Below are 23,028 nucleotides of genomic sequence, written 5' to 3'. Positions count from 1 at the left end.
GGCGGGAGGGGGGGAGAAGGGCACGGCTGCCCTGAACCCATCACCCCCTAGAGATGAAGTCCAAGGGAGACACCACTCAGCTGGCAAATATTCCAAAACCACGTTTTGCTCACAGATCTTACAGCAAGTTTTGCCCCAGCAAACAAAAGATTAAACATCAACAACAAGCAGAAATAATACTCACAAGTCTGAAACATCTTCTACGGGATTTTCCCGTACCGGCCGACACCGCCGGACCCGGCGGGCACACCCGCTGCCCCCGCTCCAGCTGCCCGCCAAGCGGCGGCGCCGGCCGCGCCACCCACGCGTGCCCACGAGCGGCCTCGCCCTCCCCGCCCGCCCGCCGGGCACAAGACGGACCCCAGCGCAGCCCCGCCCGGGCACCGGGACAGCGCGGAAGCGTCGCGGCGCCGGTTACCGAGCGGCAGCAGCAGCAGCAGCAGCTGAGAGGGGCTGCTGCTCGCCTTGGCCGCCATGCTGGACACAGACCCGACCAATCGCTACCGCCTCCCGCAAAGACCGGCCCAGCAGCCCCGACGAGCGGATGGCAGAGCCGTCGCTCCTCGGCCCCGCCCCGTGTTCCGGCAAAGGCGGGAACGAGCGGGAGTCCCGCGGTTTGGCTGCTCCCGAGAGAGACTTGGAGGGAAAACTCTTCCCGCCCCCTGTCCCTTCTTCTCCGGCCGGGCAGCTTCCTGGAGCTGCCGCCGCTACAACCGCTGCCGACAGCCCGGTGGCCCCGCTGTGCCAGCCCACCCTTACATGGGGCTTTTTCTTGTGCGTGGAGTGTCCGGTGGAGACTTTTCAGTGCTGTGTGTCACAGCTGGTTTATGTGCTGATTTTTCTCCCACCCTATTTTCTCATTAACTCACAAGAAGGTTGTTGCAAGAAGGATTTCTGGAAACGCTTCAACACCCATAGAAGTGGCTTGGAGCCAAAAAAGCACTGTCTCCTCAAACACGGTTTGCATTCTTAACACTACAGCACTCTTTAGAAAATCGGTATTTCCACTTCTACAGCCATTGCACATTCTGTGGCGGGTCAGAGTCCAGAAGCACCGAGCCTTCCTAAGCTCTGTCCTCTGCCTCGGAGGGTGACGCTCCCTCCAGAAACGCCCCCACCTCTCAGAGGAGGGACAGCTGCTGCTGTCCCGGGGCTGCAGGCTGGACTCTCAAACGAGCCGAGTTCCCAGGGCACTCCCAACAACTCGGCTCTCGGCTCCTGGAGTGAAATGCAACCTTTGCAACCACCTGATGCCGCTGCCCTGCTGGGCTGGGCACAGGAGCCCTTCGCCGTGACCAGGGCAGGGACATGCAACGCTGGGCTTGACTCGCTGCGGAGCTGCAGGGCTGGTGTGTCATCCTGCAGCAGGGGGGGATGAAGTGCCAGCGGGGGCAGTGACAGTGACTGTGCCAGTCAGCGCGCGCAGGCGACAGGAACAACCACGAAGCCACTAATGAAAGAAATGCAAAGAGTACAGCACGGGAAAGAGCACTGGATCAGCAGCCGGTGGATTGTCCCTTTGTTTTTTGTTGACTATCAGTGTTCTTTATGGAATTATTGATTTCTTTTTACTGATGTATGGCTGGTCATTTTAATACGTTTGGGGATATTTTGGATATTAGTTTTCCTTTCTTTTACAAGGGGAAAATGGTGTGGGACAAATTTTTATTCAGACATGGTATAGGACTAACACTGTTTTTGCCAGTGCCTAACCAGACTCTATTGAATGGAGCTTGGGACTTCGTAACAGGGCTGTAGGAAGAAGTACTGGAAGTAAGGCTGGACTGGCAACAAATCCACACTGTGTTTTGGCAAAAAAGGGACACGGTTAGGCTGATTACTCCCCTGTCTTGTAGACGACAGGGACTGATTTGGGGCCAGCACCCCAAAGGCTTCCTCCCAAGGGTGCTGGGCGGAGTTGGGGTGGGCGGGGCTGCACACGCCTGGCTCTGTCACCCCCGTGTCACAATGCCAGCACCCGGCAACGCAGCACTCACAATGCCCGGAGCAGGATCAAAAGGAGCAGCCGGGTCCCGTGTCCACTGCCAGAGCCGGCCCGGGGGCAGCCCCAACACATCCCACAGGAAGCACTTGAGGAGCTGGTGGAATCACAGGGCAGGGGCTGAGGGAGGAAGAGCTTGCATGAGGCTGCTGGAGGTTCTCGACTGCAAGGTGATCTGCTGGCAGGGCCACCTTCCAAGCTCAGCTCATGGATGGAAATCCTTTTGAGCTGGATAGCAGTGGAGAGACCAAGGGAATTTCTTCTGTGCTTGGAACACCCACTGGTGTCCCACCAGGCACAGGAAGGAGTCTTGCCCCCAAGGTCCGTCAGCTCAGAGGCATTTGGGCACTCTCGGAAGTCCAGGAGATGGCTCCAGCTCAAGGGAGGACAGGATAGGACAGGATAGGGCTTGGGCAGGTCCTGGGAGGCGTGAGCAGCCTGTGGGACAAGGAGCCAGGTCTGGCTCACATGCTCAGGGAACAGCCGATCGCCAGCACTGGGGTCAGGAAGGAATTTTTTCCCCCGGGGCAGATTGGCCCTGGTCCCCGGGGGTTTTTTGCCTTCCTCTGCAGCATTGAGCATGACCACTTTGCAGAGCTCCTCTGGGCCCTTTTGGCTCGGTTCCTGCCTGCTGCTCAAGCACCAGGAAGATGGCCTCTCGTGCCCTGCAGCTGGGGGGAGGAAGGCTTTTTTTCCCCCAGGTGGGACAGCAAGCGTCTCCAGGGGTTTTTTTGCCTTCCTCTGCAGCGCTGAGCACGGCCCCTTGCCACGGCTTCTTTGGGCCATTTGGGCTGGGTGCCTGCTGCTCCACGAGGTGGCCCTAAACTTAGTTAGAACAGCCTACCCAAACCAGCATAGAACAACTCACCGAAAACAACCTTAAAGAACCTAAACCAATCTGCCTTAAAATACTTCAATCAGCCACCAACAACCTAAGCAGAACCTTAAACAATCTACAACAAATTACCTAAACCAACCTACACCAAACAAAAGAAACCATCCTAAACCCCCTAAAACAAACCTACCCAAACCAAATGATCTAAAAAATCCTACCTAAAACAATCTAAAACTACAGAAACCGGCATTTCTCAGCCAACCTTAAGCAACCTGTAACCAAACAAGCTAAACACACCGAAACCAACCAATCTTAACCTAAAACAACCATTAAACAATCTCACACAACTTCAAAACAATCTGATCAAGGATAAAACTACCTAAAACAACCCACCTAAACCAACCTCAAAAATATGAAACCAAATGACATAACCTGACCAAAATGACCTAAAGCAAACAACCCAAAGCTAAACAGAACCACTGAAACCAGCCTACAATCACCAAGCTAAAAGCCATGCCGTGTCTCACTTGGATGTGTCTGCAGTCTTGGAAGCTTGACTACCCCAGGTTCTCCTGCTAATGGACCCTGAGCTTGTTTGCAGGTTCTCAAGCACAGCGCAGCTACCGTATCCCCTTGACCTAGCAGTGGTTCGCCTCTAGCGGGGAAGGTCGTCCTCTTGGAGCAAGGCAGGGAAACACGGGGAGCAGGGAAGGAGGAAGGGGACATCTGCTGAGACAGCAGAAACAGCCCAATCGAGCCTGGTGATTAGTTGCGGGACACAGGTCCCAGCGAGATTGCAGTCACATCCAAATCACCCAGACACAACCTAAAACCAACAAAACACAATGTCAATCTAACCAAACCACCTAAAGCACCCTCAACAACCAATCTAAACCACCCCAACCTGAAGGAACCCATCTTCAAAACATGCAACGGAAATAACACTGCCTAAAACAACCTACCAAAAAGTAACTAAAGCAACCTAAACCAAACCACCTGAACCAACCTCAACAGAAACCCTTCGAGCAACCTAAACTATGCAAACCAAACCTGCCTAAACCAACCTACCTGAAAACACAGACACCCACCAACCCACCTAAACTGCCTACTGAAAAGAAACAACCTAAAATAACCAACCAACCAACCAACCAACCAACTTCAAATCATCTAAACAAACCTAAACCAAAGTACTGAAAACGGCCTCAACGAAAACAGCTTCACATACGCCACCTACAACAACCAACGGAAGACACTTTCAACCAAAAATCACCTACATCAAGCAACCTGAACCCACCAGCCTCCAGCAAACAGCCTCTCACAACCACCCTCAAAGAACCTGCCTCCAACCAACCTCAAACGACCGCAACAAACTGAACCAAGCTACTAAAACCAGAAACCTAAACCAAACTAACACAACCAGTGCTAAAGAATCGGCAGAAAACAGCACCAACCAAAGAACCCAACAAAACCAAGAAAAATAAACCTCCGAGGCCAAACAACATAGATCAGCGGTAAGAAAATCACATCACACAACCTAAACCAACCCACCTGAACTAACCAACCCAAACCAAGCTAAACCATCAAACCTGAAACAAGCAATCTAAGACCGCCAACCTAAACCAAGCTTCACAAACCTTAACCTAAAACAACCAGCCTGCAGTGACCTATGAACACACAACCTACCAACAACGTCATACGCTGTCAAACAACCAGTCTCAAAAAGCCTACCAAAACCAACTCATAGAAACTGACCTAAACCAACCAAATGAAACCAACTTAAAAGAAACCAACAAAACCAAAACAACAACAACAATAGAAACAACATCAACAACAAAAACAGAACACCAAAGAAGGTAGAAAGAAACAGGCAAAACCCAAACAAGTCACAGACAAAGAAAGTAGATGTAGGAAACAGCATGCAGAGATGTTGCATGGGGACCCGGTGCTTTGGAGCAGCCACTGGTGTCCTGCCAGGAACAGGAAGGATTCGCAGCTGCCACTCGGCACCTCTCCCTGCGGGCAACACCAGCGCCTGGCAGGGACCAGAGCGCTTCTCGTGCACCCTGCCCAAGAAGCACAGCAGCCAAACAAGGTGCGCAAGGCAAAACATCTGCTTGTCATCGCTACATGTGATGCTTTGCAAAAGACCCCACAGTACCACATACCTCTTCTTTTGTGCACCGTCAGTCCCGCGCCTCATTCTCAAGGTTCTCCCTCTTCAGGAACCAGGGAAAGCTTGGCCTCTATTCCTGCTGCTGCTCTCTGCAGCTCTGGGACTTGCCTTTGCCAGCCTGCAAGGGCTGTTGTTTCAAGCTAAACTGAAGAATGCATCAGCCTGCTCCTGGCTACACATGGGCTTGTGTTAAGGATTGTGAGCGTTGGCTCTGAAAAAGAGTTAGAAACAGAAATGACATGAAATAACAACACATGAAAAAACATAAAATGAAGTATATTAAAAAAATAATAAAATAAAATAAAATAAAATAAAATAAAATAAAATAAAATAAAATAAAATAAAATAAAATAGAAACACTTGTACCCATTGCGTTTTGTGTCCTGGAAAGTGGTTTTTAGGGAAGAGTGAAGGAAGGGGGAGGGAAGGGGGAACGGCAGGGGGGAAGGGAAGAGAAGGCAGAAGAGAAAAGAAAGCCCTGACAGAGCCCTGAGGGCTCCATACCTGAAATTCTGCGGGTTTCACTGAAAGTGAACTCATTTTCTTCATGGAGTTAGAAACCTTTCTTTTTCACGGATCGCACAGTCATTATTTGGAATTAGTTTGAGAACACAAGATAACACCCCAGCACAGAGCTAATGTTTTTCATTGCTCTGGTCTGAGAGCCAAGGACATTCTGACTGCTCTGCCCACAGATGTGACGTATCGAGGAAGGGGGGCAGAGATGGGACAGAGCTGGACTGACATCCAGGCTGATGGATAAGAGTATTTCATCCCATTAGCGTCACGGTAATTACTGAAGGAGGGAGGGGATCTTTCTCACTCTCTCAGGCGTGCAGTGCAATCTCGATAAACTGGCCACATGCGTCAAGAAAGCTACCTGGCAACCAAACAGATCCATTGCACTCTTGTGCTCAGCACATCAAGATTTGCCCTCTAAGTCTCGGCAATTTCTTGAATATCACCAATAATCAACACAGGTTTCAAACAGCAACATGGCATGACAAAATAATACATACTTCTCTTTAAGTCCACTCCTTTTTTTCATCTTTGCCTAGACCTTCGGGAAATGTCAAACCAAACTAACTACTGAGCAGTTCAACACACAACCCACGCAAAATAAAGGCTACCGATTAGGAACCCGATGACAAGTATCAGTCGTGCAACTGCTACTCTATGGCACGGCTGCCCTGAACCCATCACCCCCTAGAGATGAAGTCCAAGGGAGACCCCACTCAGCTGGCAAATATTCCAAAAACGCAAACACGTTTTGCTCACAGATCTTACAGCAAGTTTTCCCTCAGCAAACAAAAGATTAAACAGCAACAACAAGCAGAAATAATACTCACAAGTCTGGAACTCACAAGAGGGTTGTTGCAAGAAGGATTTCTGGAAACGCTTCAACACCCATAGAAGTGGCTTGGAGCCAAAAAAGCACTGTCTCTTCAAACACGTTTTGCATTCCTAACACCACGGCACTAAAGAAATATCAGAATCCCTTAGCAGAGTAGAATTCTGCAATCCAACTCTCAGGTTTGTCGTGCTGGTAAAGCATATTGTCCAAAGATCTGCAGCTGTTGCTCTTTCCTTAAGACAAAAGGCCAAGGAGTCCGTTCCGCCAGAGGCAAACCAAATCCAAGCACTGACAGGACTGCAGAGCAAAATGGCCCCGCAATGGGGCCTCGTGGCCCTGGGGCCGCCATGCCGGCCACCGCAGCGTCCGTTGGGGCCGCCACGAGCCCCTGTGATGGCAGTTGGAGCCCAGCTGTGCCAGCCGCGACGTGGCTCCGAGTGAAGAGGCCGCAGACAACAGCGCCGGAGAGACCAGAAGAAGGAAGAGGAGGCTCAGGGACCCCCCGGGATGGCTCCGCCGCCCAAACAACGGCGGCTGCCTGTCCGGAGCAGCAACACCGCCCACAGGCAGGAGGAGCCAATGGAGGTTGACCCACCCCGGGAAGAGGCGGAGCCCATGGAGGTGGATCCGCCTCGGCAGGAGGAGGAGGAGGCGATGGAGGTGGATCCGCCTCAGGCGGGGCTGCAGGGGCCCTCCAGCAGCACGGCCGGACTGCCTGCGGCGCCGTGGTGCCCGAAGCGCCGCAGGACGGCCGGGGGCTCTCCCAGAGCCCCCAAACAGGCGCCTGGCCGCAAGCGGCGCCGCCCCCGCAGCCGCCGCTAGCCACCTCCGGGGATGGGCCGGACCAGCAGCCGCTCTGGAGCCACAGGTGAGCCCGGCTTCCCAGCCCGCACCCCCGGCCCTCATGCCGGGGCATCTCCTCTGCCCTGGGGCCTGGGGAAGAGGCGAGGAGACTCGCTGCCATCTTCTGCTCGGCAGCCCCAGAACACCGGGAGTCCTCGGGAGCCACCAGACAGCGGGGGACAGCGCCGCAGACCCGAGGACAGCGCTGGAGGCGTTTGGGCACTCTCCCGAGGCCGGGAGAGGGCTCCAGTTCAAGGTAGGCTAGGCTAGGCTAGGATAGGGTAGGGTAGGATAGGGGAGGGCTTGGGCAGGTCCTGGGAGGCGTGAGCAGCCTGTGGGACAAGGAGCCAGGTCTGGCTCACATGCTCAGGGAACAGCCGATCGCCAGCACTGGGGTCAGGAAGGAATTTTCCCCCGGGGCAGATTGGCCCTGGTCCCCGGGGGTTTTTTGCCTTCCTCTGCAGCATGGAGCATGACCACTTTGCAGAGCTCCTCTGGGCCCTTTTGGCTCGGTTCCTGCCTGCTGCTCAAGCACCAGGAAGATGGGCTCTCGTGCCCTGCAGCTGGGGGGAGGAAGGCTTTTTTTCCCCCAGGTGGGACAGCAAGCGTCTCCGGGGGTTTTTTGCCTTCCTCTGCAGCGCTGAGCACGGCCCCTTGCCACGGCTTCTTTGGGCCATTTGGGCTGGGTGCCTGCTGCTCCACGAGGCGGCCCTACACTTAGCTAGAACAGCGTAGAACTAAGCTAAGGAAGGCTAAAGAAGTGCAACCAACTAACCAGCCTTCAAGAAGAGAAAATAAAATTAAAATAAACACTTGTATCCCTTGTGTTTTGTGTCCTTGAAAGTGTTTTGGAGACGGGAGGGGGGGAGAAGGGGAGAGGCGGGAGGGGGGGAGAAGGGGAGAGGCGGGAGGGGGGGAGAAGGGGAGAGGCGGGAGGGGGGGAGAAGGGGAGAGGCGGCAGGGGGGGAGAAGGGGAGAGGCGGCAGGGGGGGAGAAGGGGAGAGGCGGCAGGGGGGGAGAAGGGGAGAGGCGGCAGGGGGGGAGAAGGGGAGAGGCGGCAGGGGGGGAGAAGGGGAGAGGCGGCAGGGGGGGAGAAGGGGAGAGGCGGCAGGGGGGGAGAAGGGGAGAGGCGGCAGGGGGGGAGAAGGGGAGAGGCGGCAGGGGGGGAGAAGGGGAGAGGCGGCAGGGGGGGAGAAGGGGAGAGGCGGCAGGGGGGGAGAAGGGGAGAGGCGGCAGGGGGGGAGAAGGGGAGAGGCGGCAGGGGGGGAGAAGGGGAGAGGCGGCAGGGGGGGAGAAGGGGAGAGGCGGCAGGGGGGGAGAAGGGGAGAGGCGGCAGGGGGGGAGAAGGGGAGAGGCGGCAGGGGGGGAGAAGGGCAGAGGCGGGAGGGGGGGAGAAGGGCAGAGGCGGGAGGGGGGGAGAAGGGGAGAGGCGGGAGGGGGGGAGAAGGGCACGGCTGCCCTGAACCCATCACCCCCTAGAGATGAAGTCCAAGGGAGACACCACTCAGCTGGCAAATATTCCAAAACCACGTTTTGCTCACAGATCTTACAGCAAGTTTTGCCCCAGCAAACAAAAGATTAAACATCAACAACAAGCAGAAATAATACTCACAAGTCTGAAACATCTTCTACGGGATTTTCCCGTACCGGCCGACACCGCCGGACCCGGCGGGCACACCCGCTGCCCCCGCTCCAGCTGCCCGCCAAGCGGCGGCGCCGGCCGCGCCACCCACGCGTGCCCACGAGCGGCCTCGCCGTCCCCGCCCGCCCGCCGGGCACAAGACGGACCCCAGCGCAGCCCCGCCCGGGCACCGGGACAGCGCGGAAGCGTCGCGGCGCCGGTTACCGAGCGGCGGCGGCAGCAGCAGCAGCAGCAGCTGAGAGGGGCTGCTGCTCGCCTTGGCCGCCATGCTGGACACAGACCCGACCAATCGCTACCGCCTCCCGCAAAGACCGGCCCAGCAGCCCCGACGAGCGGATGGCAGAGCCGTCGCTCCTCGGCCCCGCCCCGTGTTCCGGCAAAGGCGGGAACGAGCGGGAGTCCCGCGGTTTGGCTGCTCCCGAGAGAGACTTGGAGGGAAAACTCTTCCCGCCCCCTGTCCCTTCTTCTCCGGCCGGGCAGCTTCCTGGAGCTGCCGCCGCTACAACCGCTGCCGACAGCCCGGTGGCCCCGCTGTGCCAGCCCACCCTTACGTGGGGCTTTTTCTTGTGCGTGGAGTGTCCGGTGGAGACTTTTCAGTGCTGTGTGTCACAGCTGGTTTATGTGCTGATTTTTCTCCCACCCTATTTTCTCATTAACTCACAAGAAGGTTGTTGCAAGAAGGATTTCTGGAAACGCTTCAACACCCATAGAAGTGGCTTGGAGCCAAAAAAGCACTGTCTCCTCAAACACGGTTTGCATTCTTAACACTACAGCACTCTTTAGAAAATCGGTATTTCCACTTCTACAGCCATTGCACATTCTGTGGCGGGTCAGAGTCCAGAAGCACCGAGCCTTCCTAAGCTCTGTCCTCTGCCTCGGAGGGTGACGCTCCCTCCAGAAACGCCCCCACCTCTCAGAGGAGGGACAGCTGCTGCTGTCCCGGGGCTGCAGGCTGGACTCTCAAACGAGCCGAGTTCCCAGGGCACTCCCAACAACTCGGCTCTCGGCTCCTGGAGTGAAATGCAACCTTTGCAACCACCTGATGCCGCTGCCCTGCTGGGCTGGGCACAGGAGCCCTTCGCCGTGAGCAGGGCAGGGACATGCAACGCTGGGCTTGACTCGCTGCGGAGCTGCAGGGCTGGTGTGTCATCCTGCAGCAGGGGGGGATGAAGTGCCAGCGGGGGCAGTGACAGTGACTGTGCCAGTCAGCGCGCGCAGGCGACAGGAACAACCACGAAGCCACTAATGAAAGAAATGCAAAGAGTACAGCACGGGAAAGAGCACTGGATCAGCACCCGGTGGATTGTCCCTTTGGTTTTTGTTGACTATCAGTGTTCTTTATGGAATTATTGATTTCTTGTATGGCTGGTCATTTTAATACGTTTGGGGATATTTTGGATATTAGTTTTCCTTTCTTTTACAAGGGGAAAATGGTGTGGGACAAATTTTTATTCAGACATGGTATAGGACTAACACTGTTTTTGCCAGTGCCTAACCAGACTCTATTGAATGGAGCTTGGGACTTCGTAACAGGGCTGTAGGAAGAAGTACTGGAAGTAAGGCTGGACTGGCAACAAATCCACACTGTGTTTTGGCAAAAAAGGGACACGGTTAGGCTGATTACTCCCCTGTCTTGTAGACGACAGGGACTGATTTGGGGCCAGCACCCCAAAGGCTTCCTCCCAAGGGTGCTGGGCGGAGTTGGGGTGGGCGGGGCTGCACACGCCTGGCTCTGTCACCCCCGTGTCACAATGCCAGCACCCGGCAACGCAGCACTCACAATGCCCGGAGCAGGATCAAAAGGAGCAGCCGGGTCCCGTGTCCACTGCCAGAGCCGGCCCGGGGGCAGCCCCAACACATCCCACAGGAAGCACTTGAGGAGCTGGTGGAATCACAGGGCAGGGGCTGAGGGAGGAAGAGCTTGCATGAGGCTGCTGGAGGTTCTCGACTGCAAGGTGATCTGCTGGCAGGGCCACCTTCCAAGCTCAGCTCATGGATGGAAATCCTTTTGAGCTGGATAGCAGTGGAGAGACCAAGGGAATTTCTTCTGTGCTTGGAACACCCACTGGTGTCCCACCAGGCACAGGAAGGAGTCTTGCCCCCAAGGTCCGTCAGCTCAGAGGCATTTGGGCACTCTCGGAAGTCCAGGAGATGGCTCCAGCTCAAGGGAGGACAGGATAGGGCTTGGGCAGGTCCTGGGAGGCGTGAGCAGCCTGTGGGACAAGGAGCCAGGTCTGGCTCACATGCTCAGGGAACAGCCGATCGCCAGCACTGGGGTCAGGAAGGAATTTTTTCCCCCGGGGCAGATTGGCCCTGGTCCCCGGGGGTTTTTTGCCTTCCTCTGCAGCATGGAGCATGACCACTTTGCAGAGCTCCTCTGGGCCCTTTTGGCTCGGTTCCTGCCTGCTGCTCAAGCACCAGGAAGATGGCCTCTCGTGCCCTGCAGCTGGGGGGAGGAAGGCTTTTTTTTCTCCCCGCCAGGTGGGACAGCAAGCGTCTCCAGGGGTTTTTTTGCCTTCCTCTGCAGCGCTGAGCACGGCCCCTTGCCACGGCTTCTTTGGGCCATTTGGGCTGGGTGCCTGCTGCTCCACGAGATGGCCCTAAACTTAGTGAGAACAGCCTACCCAAACCAGCATAGAACAACTCACCGAAAACAACCTTAAAGAACCTAAACCAATCTGCCTTAAAATACTTCAATCAGCCACCAACAACCTAAGCAGAACCTTAAACAATCTACAACAAATTACCTAAACCAACCTACACCAAACAAAAGAAACCATCCTAAACCCCCTAAAACAAACCTACCCAAACCAAATGATCTAAAAAATCCTACCTAAAACAATCTAAAACTACAGAAACCGGCATTTCTCAGCCAACCTTAAGCAACCTGTAACCAAACAAGCTAAACACACCGAAACCAACCAATCTTAACCTAAAACAACCATTAAACAATCTCACACAACTTCAAAACAATCTGATCAAGGATAAAACTACCTAAAACAACCCATCTAAACCAACCTCAAAAATATGAAACCAAATGACATAACCTGACCAAAATGACCTAAAGCAAACAACCCAAAGCTAAACAGAACCACTGAAACCAGCCTACAATCACCAAGCTAAAAGCCATGCCGTGTCTCACTTGGATGTGTCTGCAGTCTTGGAAGCTTGACTACCCCAGGTTCTCCTGCTAATGGACCCTGAGCTTGTTTGCAGGTTCTCAAGCACAGCGCAGCTACCGTATCCCCTTGACCTAGCAGTGGTTCGCCTCTAGCGGGGAAGGTCGTCCTCTTGGAGCAAGGCAGGGAAACACGGGGAGCAGGGAAGGAGGAAGGGGACATCTGCTGAGACAGCAGAAACAGCCCAATCGAGCCTGGTGATTAGTTGCGGGACACAGGTCCCAGCGAGATTGCAGTCACATCCAAATCACCCAGACACAACCTAAAACCAACAAAACACAATGTCAATCTAACCAAACCACCTAAAGCACCCTCAACAACCAATCTAAACCACCCCAACCTGAAGGAACCCATCTTCAAAACATGCAACGGAAATAACACTGCCTAAAACAACCTACCAAAAAGTAACTAAAGCAACCTAAACCAAACCACCTGAACCAACCTCAACAGAAACCCTTCAAGCAACCTAAACTATGCAAACCAAACCTGCCTAAACCAACCTACCTGAAAACACAGACACCCACCAACCCACCTAAACTGCCTACTGAAAAGAAACAACCTAAAATAACCAACCAACCAACCAACCAACTTCAAATCATCTAAACAAACCTAAACCAAAGTACTGAAAACGGCCTCAACAAAAACAGCTTCACATACGCCACCTACAACAACCAACGGAAGACACTTTCAACCAAAAATCACCTACATCAAGCAACCTGAACCCACCAGCCTCCAGCAAACAGCCTCTCACCACCACCCTCAAAGAACCTGCCTCCAACCAACCTCAAACGACCGCAACAAACTGAACCAAGCTACTAAAACCAGAAACCTAAACCAAACTAACACAACCAGTGCTAAAGAATCGGCAGAAAACAGCACCAACCAAAGAACCCAACAAAACCAAGAAAAATAAACCTCCGAAGCCAAACAACATAGATCAGCGGTAAGAAAATCACATCACACAACCTAAACCAACCCACCTGAACTAACCAACCCAAACCAAGCTAAACCATCAAACCTGAAACAAGCAATCTAAGACCGCCAACCTAAACCAAGCTTCACAAACCTTAACCTAAAACAACCAGCCTGCAGTGACCTATGAACACACAACCTACCAACAACGTCACACGCTGTCAAACAACCAGTCTCAAAAAGCCTACCAAAACCAACTCATAGAAACTGACCTAAACCAACCAAATGAAACCAACTTAAAAGAAACCAACAAAACCAAAACAACAACAACAATAGAAACAACATCAACAACAAAAACAGAACACCAAAGAAGGTAGAAAGAAACAGGCAAAACCCAAACAAGTTACAGACAAAGAAAGTAGATGTAGGAAACAGCATGCAGAGATGTTGCATGGGGACCCGGTGCTTTGGAGCAGCCACTGGTGTCCTGCCAGGAACAGGAAGGATTCGCAGCTGCCACTCGGCACCTCTCCCTGCGGGCAACACCAGCGCCTGGCAGGGACCAGAGCGCTTCTCGTGCACCCTGCCCAAGAAGCACAGCAGCCAAACAAGGTGCGCAAGGCAAAACATCTGCTTGTCATCGCTACATGTGATGCTTTGCAAAAGACCCCACAGTACCACATACCTCTTCTTCTTCTTTTGTGCACCGTCAGTCCCGCGCCTCATTCTCAAGGTTCTCCCTCTTCAGGAACCAGGGAAAGCTTGGCCTCTATTCCTGCTGCTGCTCTCTGCAGCTCTGGGACTTGCCTTTGCCAGCCTGCAAGGGCTGTTGTTTCAAGCTAAACGGAAGAATGCATCAGCCTGCTCCTGGCTACACGTGGGCTTGTGTTAAGGATTGTGAGCGTTGGCTCTGAAAAAGAGTGAGAAACAGAAATGACATGAAATAACAACACATGAAAAAACATAAAATGAAGTATATTAAAAATAAAATAAAATAAAATAAAATAAAATAAAATAAAATAAAATAAAATAAAATAAAATAAAATAAAATAAAATAGAAACACTTGTACCCATTGCGTTTTGTGTCCTGGAAAGTGGTTTTGAGGGAAGAGTGAGGGAAGAGTGAAGGAAGGGGGAGGGAAGGGGGAACGGCAGGGGGGAAGGGAAGAGAAGGCAGAAGAGAAAAGAAAGCCCTGACAGAGCCCTGAGGGCTCCATACCTGAAATTGTGCGGGTTTCACTGAAAGTGAACTCATTTTCTTCATGGAGTTAGAAACCTTTCTTTTTCACGGATCGCACAGTCATTATTTGGAATTAGTTTGAGAACACAAGATAACACCCCAGCACAGAGCTAATGTTTTTCATTGCTCTGGTCTGAGAGCCAAGGACATTCTGACTGCTCTGCCCACAGATGTGACGTATCGAGGAAGGGGGGCAGAGATGGGACAGAGCTGGACTGACATCCAGGCTGATGGATAAGAGTATTTCATCCCATTAGCGTCACGGTAATTACTGAAGGAGGGAGGGGATCTTTCTCACTCTCTCAGGCGTGCAGTGCAATCTCGATAAACTGGCCACATGCGTCAAGAAAGCTACCTGGCAACCAAACAGATCCATTGCACTCTTGTGCTCAGCACATCAAGATTTGCCCTCTAAGTCTCGGCAATTTCTTGAATATCACCAATAATCAACACAGGTTTCAAACAGCAACATGGCATGACAAAATAATACATACTTCTCTTTAAGTCCACTCCTTTTTTTCATCTTTGCCTAGACCTTCGGGAAATGTCAAACCAAACTAACTACTGAGCAGTTCAACACACAACCCACGCAAAATAAAGGCTACCGATTAGGAACCCGATGACAAGTATCAGTCGTGCAACTGCTACTCTATGGCACGGCTGCCCTGAACCCATCACCCCCTAGAGATGAAGTCCAAGGGAGACCCCACTCAGCTGGCAAATATTCCAAAAACGCAAACACGTTTTGCTCACAGATCTTACAGCAAGTTTTCCCTCAGCAAACAAAAGATTAAACAGCAACAACAAGCAGAAATAATACTCACAAGTCTGGAACTCACAAGAGGGTTGTTGCAAGAAGGATTTCTGGAAACGCTTCAACACCCATAGAAGTGGCTTGGAGCCAAAAAAGCACTGTCTCTTCAAACACGTTTTGCATTCCTAACACCACGGCACTAAAGAAATATCAGAATCCCTTAGCAGAGTAGAATTCTGCAATCCAACTCTCAGGTTTGTCGTGCTGGTAAAACATATTGTCCAAAGATCTGCAGCTGTTGCTCTTTCCTTAAGACAAAAGGCCAAGGAGTCCGTTCCGCCAGAGGCAAACCAAATCCAAGCACTGACAGGACTGCAGAGCAAAATGGCCCCGCAATGGGGCCTCGTGGCCCTGGGGCCGCCATGCCGGCCACCGCAGCGGCCGTTGGGGCCGCCACGAGCCCCTGTGATGGCAGTTGGAGCCCAGCTGTGCCAGCCGCGACGTGGCTCCGAGTGAAGAGGCCGCAGACAACAGCGCCGGAGAGACCAGAAGAAGGAAGAGGAGGCTCAGGGACCCCCCGGGATGGCTCCGCCGCCCAAACAACGGCGGCTGCCTGTCCGGAGCAGCAACACCGCCCACAGGCAGGAGGAGCCAATGGAGGTTGACCCACCCCGGGAAGAGGCGGAGCCCATGGAGGTGGATCCGCCTCGGCAGGAGGAGGAGGAGGAGGCGATGGAGGTGGATCCGCCTCAGGCGGGGCTGCAGGGGCCCTCCAGCAGCACGGCCGGACTGCCTGCGGCGCCGTGGTGCCCGAAGCGCCGCAGGACGGCCGGGGGCTCTCCCAGAGCCCCCAAACAGGCGCCTGGCCGCAAGCGGCGCCGCCCCCGCAGCCGCCGCTAGCCACCTCCGGGGATGGGCCGGACCAGCAGCCGCTCTGGAGCCACAGGTGAGCCCGGCTTCCCAGCCCGCACCCCCGGCCCTCATGCCGGGGCATCTCCTCTGCCCTGGGGCCTGGGGAAGAGGCGAGGAGACTCGCTGCCATCTTCTGCTCGGCAGCCCCAGAACACCGGGAGTCCTCGGGAGCCACCAGACAGCGGGGGACAGCGCCGCAGACCCGAGGACAGCGCTGGAGGCGTTTGGGCACTCTCCCGAGGCCGGGAGAGGGCTCCAGTTCAAGGTAGGCTAGGCTAGGATAGGATAGGGTAGGGTAGGATAGGGGAGGGCTTGGGCAGGTCCTGGGAGGCGTGAGCAGCCTGTGGGACAAGGAGCCAGGTCTGGCTCACATGCTCAGGGAACAGCCGATCGCCAGCACTGGGGTCAGGAAGGAATTTTCCCCCGGGGCAGATTGGCCCTGGTCCCCGGGGGTTTTTTGCCTTCCTCTGCAGCATGGAGCATGACCACTTTGCAGAGCTCCTCTGGGCCCTTTTGGCTCGGTTCCTGCCTGCTGCTCAAGCACCAGGAAGATGGGCTCTCGTGCCCTGCAGCTGGGGGGAGGAAGGCTTTTTTTCCCCCAGGTGGGACAGCAAGCGTCTCCGGGGGTTTTTTGCCTTCCTCTGCAGCGCTGAGCACGGCCCCTTGCCACGGCTTCTTTGGGCCATTTGGGCTGGGTGCCTGCTGCTCCACGAGGCGGCCCTACACTTAGCTAGAACAGCGTAGAACTAAGCTAAGGAAGGCTAAAGAAGTGCAACCAACTAACCAGCCTTCAAGAAGAGAAAATAAAATTAAAATAAACACTTGTATCCCTTGTGTTTTGTGTCCTTGAAAGTGTTTTGGAGACGGCAGGGGGGGAGAAGGGGAGAGGCGGCAGGGGGGGAGAAGGGGAGAGGCGGCAGGGGGGGAGAAGGGGAGAGGCGGCAGGGGGGGAGAAGGGGAGAGGCGGCAGGGGGGGAGAAGGGGAGAGGCGGCAGGGGGGGAGAAGGGGAGAGGCGGCAGGGGGGGAGAAGGGGAGAGGCGGCAGGGGGGGAGAAGGGGAGAGGCGGCAGGGGGGGAGAAGGGGAGAGGCGGCAGGGGGGGAGAAGGGGAGAGGCGGCAGGGGGGGAGAAGGGGAGAGGCGGCAGGGGGGGAGAAGGGGAGAGGCGGCAGGGGGGGAGAAGGGGAGAGGCGGCAGGGGGGGAGAAGGGGAGAGGCGGCAGGGGGGGAGAAGGGGAGAGGCGGCAGGGGGGGAGAAGGGGAGAGGCGGCAGGGGGGGAGAAGGGGAGAGGCGGCAGGGGGGGAGAAGGGGAGAGGCGGCAGGGGGGGAGAAGGGGAGAGGCGGCAGGGGGGGAGAAGGGGAGAGGCGGCAGGGGGGGAGAAGGGGAGAGGCGGCAGGGGGGGAGAAGGGGAGAGGCGGCAGGGGGGGAGAAGGGGAGAGGCGGCAGGGGGGGAGAAGGGGAGAGGCGGCAGGGGGGGAGAAGGGGAGAGGCGGCAGGGGGGGAGAAGGGGAGAGGCGGCAGGGGGGGAGAAGGGGAGAGGCGGCAGGGGGGGAGAAGGGGAGAGGCGGCAGGGGGGGAGAAGGGGAGAGGCGGCAGGGGGGGAGAAGGGGAGAGGCGGCAGGGGGGGAGAAGGGGAGAGGCGGCAGGGGGGGAGAAGGGGAGAGGCGGCAGGGGGGGAGAAGGGGAGAGGCGGCAGGGGGGGAGAAGGGCACGGCTGCCCTGAACCCATCACCCCCTAGAGATGAAGTCCAAGGGAGACACCACTCAGCTGGCAAATATTCCAAAACCACGTTTTGCTCACAGATCTTACAGCAAGTTTTGCCCCAGCAAACAAAAGATTAAACATCAACAACAAGCAGAAATAATACTCACAAGTCTGAAACATCTTCTACGGGATTTTCCCGTACCGGCCGACACCGCCGGACCCGGCGGGCACACCCGCTGCCCCCGCTCCAGCTGCCCGCCAAGCGGCGGCGCCGGCCGCGCCACCCACGCGTGCCCACGAGCGGCCTCGCCGTCCCCGCCCGCCCGCCGGGCACAAGACGGACCCCAGCGCAGCCCCGCCCGGGCACCGGGACAGCGCGGAAGCGTCGCGGCGCCGGTTACCGAGCGGCGGCGGCAGCAGCAGCAGCAGCAGCTGAGGGGGGCTGCTGCTCGCCTTGGCCGCCATGCTGGACACAGACCCGACCAATCGCTACCGCCTCCCGCAAAGACCGGCCCAGCAGCCCCGACGAGCGGATGGCAGAGCCGTCGCTCCTCGGCCCCGCCCCGTGTTCCGGCAAAGGCGGGAACGAGCGGGAGTCCCGCGGTTTGGCTGCTCCCGAGAGAGACTTGGAGGGAAAACTCTTCCCGCCCCCTGTCCCTTCTTCTCCGGCCGGGCAGCTTCCTGGAGCTGCTGCCGCTACAACCGCTGCCGACAGTGTCTCGAGCAATACTACAGGGTGTTTCAAAAACATGATCCCAATATCACACGCAGAGTGATTTCCAATTGGGTCCATCTTTCCGAGACATCCTGTATTTGGGGAGAGTTTGGAAACAAACTTGAGATGGGTCCTATGTTAACTCTGTTCCTGCTCCTCGTACCATAGTACCGTGGCGGGATTCTTCTTCTGAAGGTGGTTGTTTTGAAGTAAATAATACGTCTATTGGAAGTAATTGTGGGAATTCAAATACATGGTTATTACACCTTTGGACAAATGTTTGCGTTAAAAACGGAGGCAAATTTTCTCTCCTTCTCCCTATATATGTGTATGCAGACTGTATAGTTTATGAAGACATGTAAATATAGAAAATTAAATCGATAAATGTGTGCACACAGAAGCCCACAGGAGACCGTCGGAGACCGAAGGACACCGCTAGAAACCACAGGACACCATTGGCTCTGCGTCTTGGTTTAAAAAGGAAAAAGGTTTTCACATTTCAGCAAATAATTAAGACTCTTGTTTTCTCTCTCCTTCTCCCTATATAGTTTAGACAATATAGTTTAGAAAAATATAGTTTAGAAAAATATGTAAATATAGACTATAACAACTATAAATGCATGCACACAGAAGCCCGCTGGAGACCGCCTGAGATTGCAGGAGACCGTGGGAGACTGAAGGACACTGCTGGAAACCACAGGACGCCACTGGAGAACGTCGGAGACCAAAGGACACCGTGGGACCTGCACCTTGCCTGGAAAAAGGAAAAGTTTCTTAACATTTTACAAATACTTCAGACTTTTTCTCTCTCCCTCTGTAAATAATAGAAATGCAGTACGGGAGGAAGGGAGAAAAAGTCTTCTTTTGAACTTACAATCATTACCATGCCACCTGCTACAATAATAGATTTTAACATTAAAAGAAACATGCATCTAGTAAAAAAAAGAGGAAAGAATTGTATCAGTTCTAGTGTAACATTGTATCTGCTGAGACTGTGGCTTCCCTAGATGTCAGCTGGGGAATATAGAGGCTGCAGGAAAGTTTGTTGACAGAAGCTGGGAAACTTGGATTTTTTTTCCCAGTTCACTTTTTCTTTCCCCTTTCCTCTTCTTCCCACCCCTGTTTAGCCTCACGACCTTCCAAAAGCTATTGCGGCAGATCACACACAAGTCTCTGCTGTTTGCTTGAACTGTGTAACACCATCAGGCAGATACGTTATTGGAATATCGTCTTGCGTGCTGCTGGGCCAAGAAGTGACACGAACGCCGTGTAAACACGGGCAGTGATGGCTCCTGGTCAGCAGTCACAGGGTGGCCTCAGTAATTGCTGTGAGATTAATCCCACACAGGAGCACCAGTATAGGCTTCTGCCTTGTCAGCTTCATGAACAGGGCAAGTGGAGGGGAAAAATGCTCTTCCGTTAACTTCAAGTCATCACCTATGCTATCTGCAGCAATAACAGATGTTAACATTAAAAAAGAAATTCCTCATTATGCATCTGTTAGTAAAACTGAGAAGAATTGTATCAGATCTAGTGTACAATTTTATCTGCCGAGACCGTGGCTTCAGTACAAGTAAGCTGGGAATCTAGAAGCTGCAGGAAAATTTGTTGACAAAAACTGGTAAACTTTGATTTTTTTTTCTCCCCCATTAACCCTTTTCCCCCCTTCCTATTTTCCCACCCCTGTTTAGGCTCATAACCTTGCAAAGGCTATTGCAGCAGCTCACACATTTCTTCTGAAGCATCCAGATGCTGAAATGAGGCAGAGAAATGTGGCCTACTGTCAGAGCAGACCTGAGGCTGAGCAGCAAATTAGAGACTTGGAGACAAAAGCTTACAAGGTATGCTTTTTATTCAGAATCTGGTCTTTGGGAACCCTTCTATCTCTCCTCTGATGGGGTGAGATTCAAGGATCTTGTTTGCTTCCATGTCCTCTGCTCCTCCTCTCCTTCCCCTCTTGCTGTTTTCCTCCGTCATCTCTGTTGTGTTGTCTTGTTGCATTCAGTAATTCTCATCTCCGGCATTTTGTTTCTTCTTCCCAGGTTTGGTCAGGAATTCGTAACAGGGCTGTAGGAAGAAGTACTGGAAGTAAGGCTGGACTGGCAACAAATCCACACTGTGTTTTGGCAAAAAAGGGACACGGTTAGGCTGATTACTCCCCTGTCTTGTAGACGACAGGGACTGATTCGGGGCCAGCACCCCAAAGGCTTCCTCCCAAGGGTGCTGGGCAGAGTTGGGGTGGGCGGGGCTGCACACGCCTGGCTCTGTCACCCCCGTGTCACAATGCCAGCACCCGGCAATGCAGCACTCACAATGCCCGGAGCAGGATCAAAAGGAGCAGCCGGGTCCCGTGTCCACTGCCAGAGCCGGCCCGGGGGCAGCCCCAACACATCCCACAGGAAGCACTTGAGGAGCTGGTGGAATCACAGGGCAGGGGCTGAGGGAGGAAGAGCTTGCATGAGGCTGCTGGAGGTTCTCGACTGCAAGGTGATCTGCTGGCAGGGCCACCTTCCAAGCTCAGCTCATGGATGGAAATCCTTTTGAGCTGGATAGCAGTGGAGAGACCAAGGGAATTTCTTCTGTGCTTGGAACACCCACTGGTGTCCCACCAGGCACAGGAAGGAGTCTTGCCCCCAAGGTCCATCAGCTCAAAGGCATTTGGGCACTCTCGGAAGTCCAGGAGATGGCTCCAGCTCAAGGGAGGATAGGATAGGATAGGATAGGACAGGATAGGGCTTGGGCAGGTCCTGGGAGGCGTGAGCAGCCTGTGGGACAAGGAGCCAGGTCTGGCTCACATGCTCAGGGAACAGCCGATCGCCAGCACTGGGGTCAGGAAGGAATTTTTTCCCCCGGGGCAGATTGGCCCTGGTCCCCGGGGGTTTTTTGCCTTCCTCTGCAGCATGGAGCATGACCACTTTGCAGAGCTCCTCTGGGCCCTTTTGGCTCGGTTCCTGCCTGCTGCTCAAGCACCAGGAAGATGGGCTCTCGTGCCCTGCAGCTGGGGGGAGGAAGGCTTTTTTTTTTCCTGCCAGGTGGGACAGCAAGCGTCTCCGGGGTTTTTTTGCCTTCCTCTGCAGCGCTGAGCACGGCCCCTTGCCACGGCTTCTTTGGGCCATTTGGGCTGGGTGCCTGCTGCTCCACGAGGTGGCCCTAAACTTAGTTAGAACAGCCTACCCAAACCAGCATAGAACAACTCACCGAAAACAACCTTAAACAACCTAGACCAGTCTGCCTTAAAATACTTCAATCAGCCACCAACAACCTAAGCAGAACCTTAAACAATCTACAACAAATTACCTAAACCAAACAAAAGAAACCAACCTAAACCCCCTAAAACAAACCTACCCAAACCAAATGATCTAAAAAATCCTACCTAAAACAATCTAAAACTACAGAAACCGGCATTTCTCAGCCAACCTTAAGCAACCTGTAACCAAACAAGCTAAACACACCGAAACCAACCAATCTTAACCTAAAACAACCATTAAACAATCTCAAACAACTTCAAAACAATCTGATCAAGGATAAAACTACCTAAAACAACCCATCTAAACCAACCTCAAAAATATGAAACCAAATGACATAACCTGACCAAAATGACCTAAAGCAAACAACCCAAAGCTAAACAGAACCACTGAAACCAGCCTACAATCACCAAGCTAAAAACCAATCTAAATCAACTAAACATCAACAACGAAGCTAAAACACCCTAAAAAACCTCAACAACCAAACTCCAACCACCAGCCACCCAACCCCATGCAGTGTCTCACTTGGATGTGTCTGCAGTCTTGGAAGCTTGACTACCCCAGGTTCTCCTACTAATGGACCCTGAGCTTGTTTGCAGGTTCTCAAGCACAGCGCAGCTACCGTATCCCCTTGACCTAGCAGTGGTTCGCCTCTAGCGGGGAAGGTCGTCCTCTTGGAGCAAGGCAGGGAAACACGGGGAGCAGGGAAGGAGGAAGGGGACATCTGCTGAGACAGCAGAAACAGCCCAATCGAGCCTGGTGATTAGTTGCGGGACACAGGTCCCAGCGAGATTGCAGTCACATCCAAATCACCCAGACACAACCTAAAACCAACAAAACACAATGTCAATCTAACCAAACCACCTAAAGCACCCTCAGCAACCAATCTAAATGACATGAACTAACAGAACATGAAAAAACATAAAATGAAGTAAATTTAAAAAAAAAATAAAAAATAGAAACACTTGTATCCATTGCGTTTTGTGTCCTGGAAAGTGGTTTTGAGGGAAGAGTGAAGGAAGGGAGAGGGAAGGGGGAAGGGCAGGGGGGAAGGGAAGAGAAGGCAGAAGAGAAAAGAAAGCCCTGACAGAGCCCTGAGGGCTCCATACCTGAAATTGTGTGGGTTTGACTGAAAGGGAACTCATTTTCTTCATGGAGTTAGAAACCTTTCTTTTTCACAGATTGCACAGTCATTATTTGGACTTAGTTTGAGAACACAAGATAACACCCCAGCACAGAGCTAATGTTTTTCATTGCTCTGGTCTGAGAGCCAAGGACATTCTGACTGCTCTGCCCACAGATGTGACGTATCGAGGAAGGGGGGCAGAGATGGGACAGAGCTGGACTGACATCCAGGCTGATCGATACAACAGTTTTGTCCCATTAGCGTCACGCTAATTATTTAAGGAGGGAGGAGATCTCTCTCACTCTCTCGGGCGCTTTCTCTTGCGCACATAGCTTTTTTTCTTCGCTCTTTTTTTGTCAGAGCCGGGGGAGTTTTTGGTGCGGGATGTTTTG

General features: G+C 53.7%; 2 long non-coding RNA genes across 2 annotated transcripts; both read left to right on the top strand.

The window, feature by feature from the left end:
- Positions 1-6,995: 6,995 nt before the first annotated feature.
- Positions 6,996-8,025, top strand: LOC309436250. The gene is made up of 2 exons (XR_014183314.1): positions 6,996-7,232; positions 7,343-8,025. It is a non-coding gene; the product is annotated as an uncharacterized lncRNA (long non-coding RNA).
- Positions 8,026-15,657: 7,632 nt separating this feature from the next.
- On the top strand, positions 15,658-16,673 carry LOC309436393. Its single transcript, XR_014183332.1, has 2 exons — positions 15,658-15,880; positions 15,991-16,673. It is a non-coding gene; the product is annotated as an uncharacterized lncRNA (long non-coding RNA).
- The last annotated feature ends 6,355 nt before the right edge of the window (positions 16,674-23,028 follow it).

This window comes from Streptopelia decaocto (assembly GCF_964273445.1).
Source record: "Streptopelia decaocto genome assembly, chromosome: 2".
In the NCBI taxonomy this organism is placed as follows: domain Eukaryota; kingdom Metazoa; phylum Chordata; class Aves; order Columbiformes; family Columbidae; genus Streptopelia; species Streptopelia decaocto.
The sequence above is the reverse complement of the archived record's forward strand: the minus strand, read 5'-3'. Positions and strand labels throughout refer to the sequence as shown.